Raw genomic sequence first — 11,285 nt, forward strand, 5'->3', positions numbered from 1 at the left:
CGCTCGCTCAGCCTGTAGCTCCGCTTGGATCTCTTCCATCTTCCGAGACTGTTCGGCCCAATCCCGAGACGTGCCCTGAGATGGTCTCCCCTGTGACCGAGGCCTATATGAGAAACATGTCCCTCGAACAGGTGTGACGTTCGGCCCAACCTGCCGAACCCTCCCTGCATACTCAGGCCTCCCAACCGCCTGTTCGTAAGCGTCGTTCGGTGCCCAACGCACCGTGTCTGGGGAGACGCTTTGCGTGGCGGCTGGATCACTGGATAAACTCTGCGTCATCCTCTCCTGTACGTCGTCAACATGAAAAAGTCATATATTGAATAATGACATATCACACATAATTTAAAAATATTAGTAAACTAAATCAGTAGCATACGCATAAGACCCGTGTACGGTCGTTCACGTAAGTTCCGTCCTTCCTTGTGTGGGTCTACACGTGTCCATTTTGGACGGCTGTACAATTAGACACGTGTCTCAAAAGACACGTGTCTAATTTGACGCGTGTCTACAGTAACGGGTACTGTAGACACGCGTCAAAATGCTACTATTTTTGTAGTGATTTCAATGCACTGAGGCAGTTTTGATCTTCCTCTGCTGTCCATGCTCCTTTGTTCATTACTTTCTTGGCTGATCCATCATTTTTTTGGAGCCATTTAAGAGAGAGAAAGAGGGACGGAGTCAAAAATTCTTATAGGCAAGGGCCAATGGCCGAAAATTTTTTTTTGGTAATTATCGTACGTAAAATAAAAAGAAAAGAAAAGGATGCCCAAAATAGTTGGTACATGACCCTTTGCCCGTCACTCCAGGACACAATAATATTGATAACCAATGATGATATACACAATTGTACCAGGGTACGTACGTAATTCTATATAATTAAGCAGGGTAATCCTGTACAATAATATTATAACTGGGCATTACAAATTAATGCTACCCTCTAATCTCGTACGATAATTATGTACATAATAATACACTTTAGACTCTATACAATTAATAAATTCTAATTGTACATAATAATTGTGGTAATTATTATTAGGTATATATCTATTTGAACGGTAAACCATAATAATTATACAATTGGTTGACAATAATTGGTATCTACAAACCATTATATAATTACGTACCATAATTATAATGGTACAATTATAATTTGTAGACAATGGTAGTATAATTATAAGTAATTAATATATACTTTATTCAAATAATTGAATAGCAGAATATATAGGTCATAGCTCTAGCACATGGGGAGTTATACATATATCTTTAGTTATTTTATTAAAAAGTTAAATTACAGATTTTTTTTTTTAAAAAAAAAAAAATTTGTAGAAGTTGACAACTGAATAGTGTTTATTATTTTGCATTGGAATATATCTTTTTGAAAAATCTCTACAGTTAATGTTGTCATGTTACAAAAATCTTCAGCTGGTTTTTAAAAATTGTTTTAAAAGTTTTTTATGTTTCACATTAACACGTACGTGATCATGAGTTTTATGAAAGAAAAATGTTTAAAAATATTACAATTTTCTTAAAAATTTATGCGATAATTTACATTTTATATAAACAAGTGCCACACGGATTACTACGTGGATTACTATATTAATTTGTAAACATAATAAGTGTCATATAAATTACTTCAGAACAATATGCATTTTAGTAGTTAACATGTGGGAAGTATCACACAGATTGTCTTTGTAAAAAAAAATTGTAATTAAAACTGTAATTGCAGCACTCGTTGACCTTTCATATGTAACAAATGCTGGCTTATACAAACATTTGTTTATAATTACTTTAACGACTGCATTTTTAATTTTAATGCAAGTTTTGTTCCCTTAATTTATAATATAAGACCGACCATGACCCCTCTAAGCAATCCCTAACATACGAAAATTAAAAAAGAAAAACCAAAAATGAACTATGAGAAGGAGATTTTGGAGGTGAAAATAGTTTTGAGTGTTTTAAGTTATTTGTTAATGCTTTTACTTTCTTTTTTTTGGGTAGAAAGCAAAAAGCTTGGGCCAAATGAATTTTAAAGCTTTTACGTATCAGCACCTGAATCTGAATTTTTTGTTCTTTCCTACGTACCCAAAGAAGAGAGAACAAAGATAACAATAAGAAAAGTTTTTATTTTCGAGAAAAAAAGTCCCTACCCATGCAGAGCCCTATAGAAGAACTTTTGTTCGGACAGAAAAGCTTTTTTCAAAAGAGATACAATTCTACTACACCCCAGTACACTTTCCATACATCCAATGCATTTTAATTTTATTTTTTTTAAAAAAAAAAAATTAGAAAGAACACCACGTAGGACTGGACAGGGTTTAACAAAATCATGTGTCTTCTGAAAGAGAAATGCTAGAGGTACTTAGAAACTCTTACAAACAGAAGTTTACAAACTGACATGGCATCTACATGGCATTTTATTAATTAAAAAACACATTTAAACCTCCTACGTCATTCTTCTCTCTGAAAAAAAAATTCTCTCTCTCCCCCTCTCCGGCACTCTCTCTCTCTCCCCTCACCCACGAGGCCTCGACGATACAGTGAGCCAAAAAATTCTTGTGGTTTGAAATTTGAGAAACATAATAATTATCCAGAGCTAAAAATTCTTTTTTTAGCACCAGATGGGAGAGATAGTCCAAACAAAGTCTTACAGCTACAAAATTTTTACACCGACACAGAAAATTCCCGAGAAGAAGAACCACAAGATTACAGTGAGCCAAAAAGCCAGAATCTCGTCTAACCTCGAGACTCGTCAAGCCGTCGGGATATCAACGTCATTCTTCTTCTTTTTTTTTTAACAAAAAAACACCTTTGCCGAGCCTCTAGGAACTTCTTCGCCGGATCCCACTGACCCTTCTATGTCATCCTTCTCCGGCATCCCACCGAGCCTCCAGACCCTCCTTCGTCGAATCCACTACACTCCGTCGTGAATCCGACCGATCAGAACCGGTCGGCGATGGCCCATCATCTCTTCTCTGTGTCCCAGCCTCGCAGAGTAAGTCGACATAGATCCGGCCGAACACCGGTGTGCGTGGGTTTGGTTGGACCGGCCGGAAACACACGCACACCGGCGTGGGTTTGAGAGATCCGACCGGAAACTAGAGATCCGGCCGGAATCCATGTCGCCCACGCCTTTTGGCTCACTGTATCGTCGTGGTGTAATGCTATTATTTAGTTTTGGATTTGTAATTGATGAATTGTAATGGAAGGAAACAAGAATTGAATGGAATTGATGAACAACACGATAGTTATTGAAGAATAGCGACGAGAAAGCTCTAAGAAACTAACTAACAGTTCTAACAACATTACACATTTTCCATACCCATCTACACAGTCCATTGGGCTTTTATACAAGATTGATCAGTTAACTAACTAACCAACAGCCCAACGACTCAGCCCTATTACAATGTTTATAACAACCCAAAGACCTCTCAAAACGGTGCGTTACAATGCTTAGCTGTATCCCTTCTTCAGCTCAACATTATCTCTAAGCCAAGTGTCAATCTCTTATTACTCCTTTAGTCTTCTCACTTACATCCCACAATCTGCACACATTAACCCACTGCTCAAGGCTTAGTAATTCAAACTCTCTTCTCAACATATCCTTTCTCGGATCTTCTCTGTTCTTCTTGTCTTTTTGATCTTCGCTTGTTCTTCTTTCTTCCTCCTTACAATCCCTTCTCCTTCAAAGCACCTTGCCCACAAGGTGTGGGTATTTGCTTTGCAATGGCCAAAAATCCTCCCACGTAGCATCTTCCTTCAAAGTTCCCTTCCATTGAACTAAAACCTCTGAAATAGGCTGGTTCTGAAATTTCCAAACTCGACGATCAAGGATCAGCTCTAGTTCTGGTTGAATGGCTCCCTGAGTGTCCACCGGAGGCAAGGTCGGTAGTGGAATCGAACGCTGACCCAGTTTCTTTTTTAGGCAAGAAACGCGAAACACAGGGTGAATACGCGAATCTGGAGGAAGACCCAACCGATAAGCCACTTCTCCAATCTTCTTACTGATTAGAAATGGTCCATAGAAACGAGGAGACAACTTCAAGCACTTCCTCAAAACTAAAGACTTCTGACGGTAAGGCTGTAGTCTCAAATAAACCCAATCTCCTGGATTAAAGCTTCGTTCTGTATGCCTTTTGTCATAATGACCCTTCTATCTCTCCTGTGCAGCTAACAGATTGTGCTTCAGCAAAGCCAACATTTGCTCACGAGACTGGAGATTATCTTCCAAAGCTTGGTTTCTTGTTGTACCCGATATAAATTCTATCAATTTGGTAGGCTGTACACCATATAGAATCTCAAAGGGAGTTAGCTTGGATGATGCATGGTAGTTTGTGTTGTACCAATACTCTGCCATAGAAAGTCATGCAACCCAAGACTTAGGCTTTTTCCCTGCATAGCATCATAAATAGTGTTCCAAAAACTTATTAACTATTTCAATTTGACCATCCGATTGAGGATGGTACGCTGAACTCATAGCTAAAGAGACACCTTGAATGTTGAATATTTCTTGCCAAAAATTACTTGTAAAAACAGCATCTCTATCAGTGACTATAGAAACAGGCATTCCATGTAGTTTAAACACATTAGTCATGAAAACATGTGCTATTTTGGATGCTGTAAATGGATGTGCAATCGGGAGAAAATGTGCATACTTGCTTAACCGATCCACCACTACCATTATAACACTTGCACCCTCAGATATAGGAAGCCCTTCAATAAAATCCATGGATATATCAGCCCAAACCCGAGTAGGGATAGGCAAGGGCTGAAGTAATCCCGATGGAAGGAGGGTTTCAAATTTCTGTCTCTGACACAGATCACAACCCTTAATGTAATTCTTAATATCTGACCTCAAACCTGGCAAAAAAAAATCATGTTTCGCTCTATGGATGGTCTTCTGATAGCCTGAGTGTCCAGCTGTAGGGCTATCATGAACTAAGTGTAGAATTTTAGTTCGAAGAGAGTCCACATTTCCCACCACAATCCGACCTTTATACAAAAGCAAACCACTCCGTAAACAATATTTAGAAGAACTATCTCCAGCAAACAGTAGTTCAGCAATCTTGGTTTGGCATTCTGGATCAGATTCATAACTGTTTTTAATTTCCTCAACCCAAATAGGATTAGGAAATGTAATACTAAACAGAATATCTTTCTCCTTACCATCTTTCTTGCTTTCATCAAACTTCCTGGATAAGGCATCAGCAACCTTATTCTCTTTCCCTTTCTTATACTCAATTAAGAAATCATAACCCAAAAGCTTGGTTATCCATTTCTGTTGAGTAGGACTGTCAACTTTCTGTTCAAGTAAGAACTTCAAACTTTGATGGTCAGTCTTGACCTTAAAAGTTTGTCCAATCAAGTATGGCATCCATTTCTCCACAACACATACTAGAGCAAATAGCTATTTTTCGTAAGTTGATAAATGCAATGCCTTACCCTTCAAGGCCTTACTGAAAAATGCTACTGGTCTGTGATCTTGCATCAAAACAGTGCCCACACCTAGGCCAGAAGCGTCACATTCTATAATAAAAAACTTGTCAAAATTAGGGAGAACTAGCACTGGTGGTGTAGTCACTGCCTGCTTAAGAACTTCAAAGGCTTCAGTCGCTGCAACATTCCAATAGAATGAATCTTTCTTAATTAAGTAATGCTGTTAAAGGTGCGGCAATAATGCCATAGCCTTTAATGAATTTTCTATAATATCCTATTAATCCTAAAAATCCCTTTAAAGCCTTTAGAGATTTAGGAACAGGCCACTTCAGCATACTTTCAATCTTCACTGGGTCCGTTTTAACCCCATCAGCCAAAACAATGTGCCCCAAATACTCAATCTCTGCACACCCAAACTTACACTTGACCTCCTTAGCATACAACTGATTATTCTGCAGCACTTCCAAAACCAACTTTAAATGGTTGAAATGTTCTTCTTTGGTTTTACTATAAACCAAAATATTATCAAAAAATACATGTACAAACCTCCTCAGATAGGGTTTAAACACATGATTCATCAACCCTTGAAAAGTTGAAAGGGCATTGGTTAAGCCGAAAGGCATTACCAAAAATTCATAATGTCCCTCATGTGTTCTGAATGTAGTCTTGTGCACATCCTCAGGTTTAACCCTAATTTGATGATAGCCAGACCGTAGATCTAGCTTAGAAAAAATATGTGAGCCATGTAATTCATCCAACAGTTCATCGACTACTGGAATGGGAAATTTATCATTCACTGTAGCTTTGTTTAAAGCCCTGTAGTCCATACACATCCTCCAACTTCCATCAGCCTTCCTTACCAATAAAACAGGGGATGAAAATGGTGATTGACTTGGTCTAATAGCTCCAAACTCAAGCAAATCTTTCACTATTTTTTCAATTTCCCCTTTCTGGTAATGGGGGTATCTATAAGGCCTAACGGAGATAGGTTGAGACCCTTCTTTCAGCAAAATTTGGTGATCATGAGACCGGATTGGGGGTAATCCTTTTGGCTCCTCAAAAAACCCCTGAAATTGGCTCAACAACTCAGAAAAATAAGAATCTTTACTGACTTTAGTGGTCTGTACATCTGAAGACACTAGCTAAAGAACTAACCCCTTTCTTCGCACATTAGGCAATTTAGAAAACAACCCTTAAGTAAAATTGCCTTATTAAACAAGGTGAACTCCATAGTAAGGGTTGAGAAATCCCACACAATAGGACCCAACTTCTGTAACCATTGTATTCCTAATACCATATCACAGCTCCTTAATGGTAGAATGTAAAAATCAGCTTTAAAATAGTTACCTTGCATCTGAATGGTGAGCTCCTTGCATACTCCTTTGGTGTGAATAATCTGGCCATTAGCCACCTTTACTGCAATATTATCAACTTGCTGAATATCCAAAGCTAGCTTTGAGCTAATAGAGACATCCAGAAAATTATGGGAACTACCTGAATCAATCAAGATAATAATGCCTTGATATTTGACCCTATCCTACAATCTCATAGTTCTAGGGTTTGGAGATCCTGTAATAGCATAGAGAGATATCTCAGGAATTTCATTGCAACCCTCATCCATTTCCTCAACAACCCTATTGAAATCTGTATCCAGATTTTCTTCCTCAATCTGCTCTGAAAACAGCTCACAACCTTCAATCAGAAAAATCTTACCCTTAGTGCAAACATGGTTCAAGTTCCATCTTTCATCACAAGTGTAACAGAGACCCTTCTTCCTCCTTTCAGCCATTTGAGCCGAAGTAAGTCTCTGAATAGGCAGATTAGATTTCTGAACAACACTAGGAAAATTATCACTTCTAGTTCCTCCTTCTAACTTGGCACTGCCCAACACATTACTTCTATTATGTTGCCAATTAGAGTTTGTATAAGCACTAAACTTTAAAGTTCTTCTTGCATTTATCACACATTCTTCTTGTATCTTAGCCATAGCAAATGCTTCATTCAGATTATGAGGTTTAAGTAATCTTAAAGGCGGTCTAATTTCATCTCGCAGACCACTCAAAAAGCAACTTAACTTGTATTTTTCAGATAACCCTCGAAGTCTATTAGAAAGTACCTCAAACTATGTTTTGTAGAGAGTTACAGTAGAAGTTTGCCTTAGCCTTGTTAATGCCTCCATGGGATCATCATATGCTGGACCAAACCGCAACAAGAGAGCCTCAGTAAAGCCCTTCCAATGAGTAAAATACCCACATTCTTCTGAATCTTGAAACCAGATTAAAGCATCACCCTCCATGTGAAATGCAGTCATTTTAAGCCTCTGTCTCTCTGGTGTTTGATAATGGTCAAAAAACTTTTCTGCCTTGTAAATCCATCCTGTTGGATTTTTCCCATCAAACTTAGGAAAATCCAATCTTGCAGGACGTGGCCTCTGGTCCCATTGGTCATCTTCATATTCCCTGCCAAACCTCCTTATTTCTTGCTGATTCTGTTGCCCATTCCAGTGATGATCAACCTCGTCATTCTACCTTTCATTCCTTCTTTTGTCTTCATAGTAGCTAGTCCGATGTCTAGTATTTTCCAGCACTTCATTTTCTTGAAAATTCCTGCTTTCCCTCCTTGCTGGTACTTCTTTCTCACAATCTTGGACAACTTCTTTACCCTTAAGCAATTTCTCCATTCTTGCTACTGAATTGTTTGTTTCATTTTGTGCAGCTGCTAGCACTTGCAAAGCTCCGGTCAACTGCTCCAGCTGGGTCTTTTGTTCCTGTAAATGGTGCCCCTGCTGCCTCTGTACATCTTCAACCAACCTCAAAGAATTCGCTAAATGGGTCATCCTGGTCCCTTCAGACATGGCAAGATCGAAGCTCTGATACTACTTGTAATGCTATTATTTAGTTTTGGATTTGTAATGGATGAATTGTAATGGAAGGAAACAAGAATTGAATTGAATTGATGAACAACACAGTAATTATTGAAGAATAGCGACGAGAAAGCTCTAAGAAACTAACTAACAGTTTTAACAACATTACACATTTTCCATACCCATCTACGCAGCCCATTGGGCTTTTATACAAGATTGATCAGTTAACTAACTAACCAACAGCCCAACGACTCAGCCCTATTACAATGTTTATAACAACCCAAAGACCTCTCAAAACGGTGCGTTACAATGCTTAGCTGTATCCCTTCTTCAGCTCAACATTATCTCTAAGCCAAGTGTCAATCTCTTATTACTCCTTTAGTCTTCTCACTTACATCCCACAGTCTGCACACATTAACCCACTGCTCAAGGCTTAATAATTCAAACTCTCTTCTCAACGTATCCTTTCTCAGATCTTCTCTATTCTTCTTGTCTTTTTTATCTTCGCTTGTTCTTCTTTCTTCCTCCTTACACGTGGCCTCGTCGGTGAGGGGAGAGAGAGACAGAGCCGGAGAGGGAGAGAAAGAGATTTGTTTTTAGAGAGAGAAGAATGACGTGAGAGGTTTAAATGAGTTTTTTAATTAATAAAATGCCACATAAATGCCATGTCAGTTTGTAAACTTCTGTTTGTAAGAGTTTGTAAGTACCCCTAGCATTTCTCCTTCTGAAAATACCGATTAAGAAAAGAAGTTGAATATCCCAAAACACTTTCTATTGGAGAGTCTTTCTCATAAAGTTATTAATGCTTCCAGAAATTCTAAAGAAACTTGAAAAGAACAAAAAGGTGAACAGTTCTCGAAAAGTGGACGGCGAGTAGCATGTGCAGCCTCGGAGTAATACCCGCAACCGCTGAATAACATTCAACGCTTCCATCCATCCACAGCATTGCTGCACAATGCATCAACACACCTTCTTCGTGCATGTATTTTTATTACTTTTCTTTTCTTTTATTTTCTAGGGAAAATTGCACCGTTGGTCCCTGTGGTATTCCATAATTATTTTTTACTCCCTGTGGTTTAAAAAATTACTGGGAGATCCTTATGGTACGCAATAATTACAAATCGATCCCTGGCGTCAAATTCTGTCAAATTTTTTAACAGATTCCGTCAAATGCCACGTCAGCGACACGTGTCACCATCTTATGGCGACACGTGTCCATCTTAATAAAAAAAATTAAATTTATTAAAAAATAAATAAAAATACTTATTTTTTTTTTAAAAAAAAAAAAATCAAAAAAAAAAAAAAACTGAACGGTGGCTTGGCCACCCATTTGGGGGTGGCTGCGCGCCACCCCCAGAGGCCGCAGGGGGTGGCGCGCGGCCACCCCGGAGTTGTCTGGGGGTGGCGCGCGGCCACCCCCAGTTGCTTGGGGTGGCCATCGGGCCACCCCCTGTGGCTTGGGGGTGGCCGCGCGCCACCCCCAAATGGGTGGCCAAGCCACCGTTCAGTTTTTTTTTTTTTTTTTAAAAAAAAAAATAATAATAATAAGTATTTTTATTTATTTTTTAATAAATTTATATTTTTTTTATTAAGATGGACACGTGTCGCCATAAGATGGTGACACGTGTCGCTGACGTGGCATTTGACGGAATCTGTTAAAAAATTTGACAGAATTTAACGCTAGGGATCGATTTGTAATTATTGCATACCACAAGGATCTCCCAGTAATTTTTTAAACCACAGGGAGTAAAAAATAATTATGGAATATCACATGGACCAACGGTGCAATTTTCCCTATGTATCTTACCTTACCCACGATGTGATGTGATGACGTGAATGATGGTTCTCTTTTCTTTATCCTTCCAAACATGTATTCTTGATAATTACCTAATTTTAATCACGCATATGGTTTAGATTTTATCAATTTAAATATTTCATGATAAATTATCCCAATATTTATATTATTGCAATAAGATTGTAATAACTAAATTCATTATACGTATACAATGTTAAAGTCTTATTCTTTGTTAATCAAATTTGCTTATTCATAGTAAAAGAAATAGAATAATAATAAATAAAATATTGCAAATATCATCTAGAACATTATCGCTTTTATTCCTGTTTCTTCATTTTGGAAGGCAATAAAAAAAATTATGAGTTAAACTTAATTTTTTATTTTTTTGGGAAAAGCTTGGGGCTTGGGGGGGTTATGGACCCCCAAGCCTTCACCTAGCTACATCCCTGCCAATCTTGTAGCTTATTAGACTATGACTAGATCTCACTTTAATTACATTCCCCCTCATTTACCTCATTTCCCTTCTTTTTTAATTTGTGGTAGTAAAGATCCACCTACCTCCCCTTAGTTAGATGTTTTGTGGTTTTTGTTTGTTTGTTTTCCAGTTAAACTTTAAAAAAAAAAATAAATAAATAAATAAATTGTATATTCATAGTAAGATAATAATAATAATAAAGGATCGAAGAATACAACTTTATTTTTATGGGATGTGATAGTTTTGGGCAAAAGAAATTTTAAAACTTTAAAAATAAATAAAATAAACAAATTTTATCAATGTATATATATTATCAAAAGTACATATATTACAATATTTCAATTTTTCTTATCAAACGTTTAAAATCAGTACAAAATGAATCAATATTATACTCAAATTTGCATTCGTTTCATACACGGATTTAGATTGAATGCAATGAAAGTAGTCTATTTTATGTGAGGACATTCAAACTTTACTCTGCTAATTGCCCGAACACACAAAATAAAACCCTACATAAACTATCCATTTCCATGTGGAATCATCAACTTTCATTGCAACCATTCTCAATCTAGATGAAGGAAGTTTGTTCTCATCTTTTTCACTTAGAGCATTAGCAGCATCGCATAGTTGAAAGAGATTTCTTTATTGTTCTCTAAATTAAGAAAACATTAGAAAACTAAAAGTTTTTGTATCCTAAATCTAGGGAACAAAAATAGTTT

Source organism: Alnus glutinosa, chromosome 14, assembly GCF_958979055.1.
Source record: "Alnus glutinosa chromosome 14, dhAlnGlut1.1, whole genome shotgun sequence".
In the NCBI taxonomy this organism is placed as follows: Eukaryota; Viridiplantae; Streptophyta; class Magnoliopsida; order Fagales; family Betulaceae; genus Alnus; species Alnus glutinosa.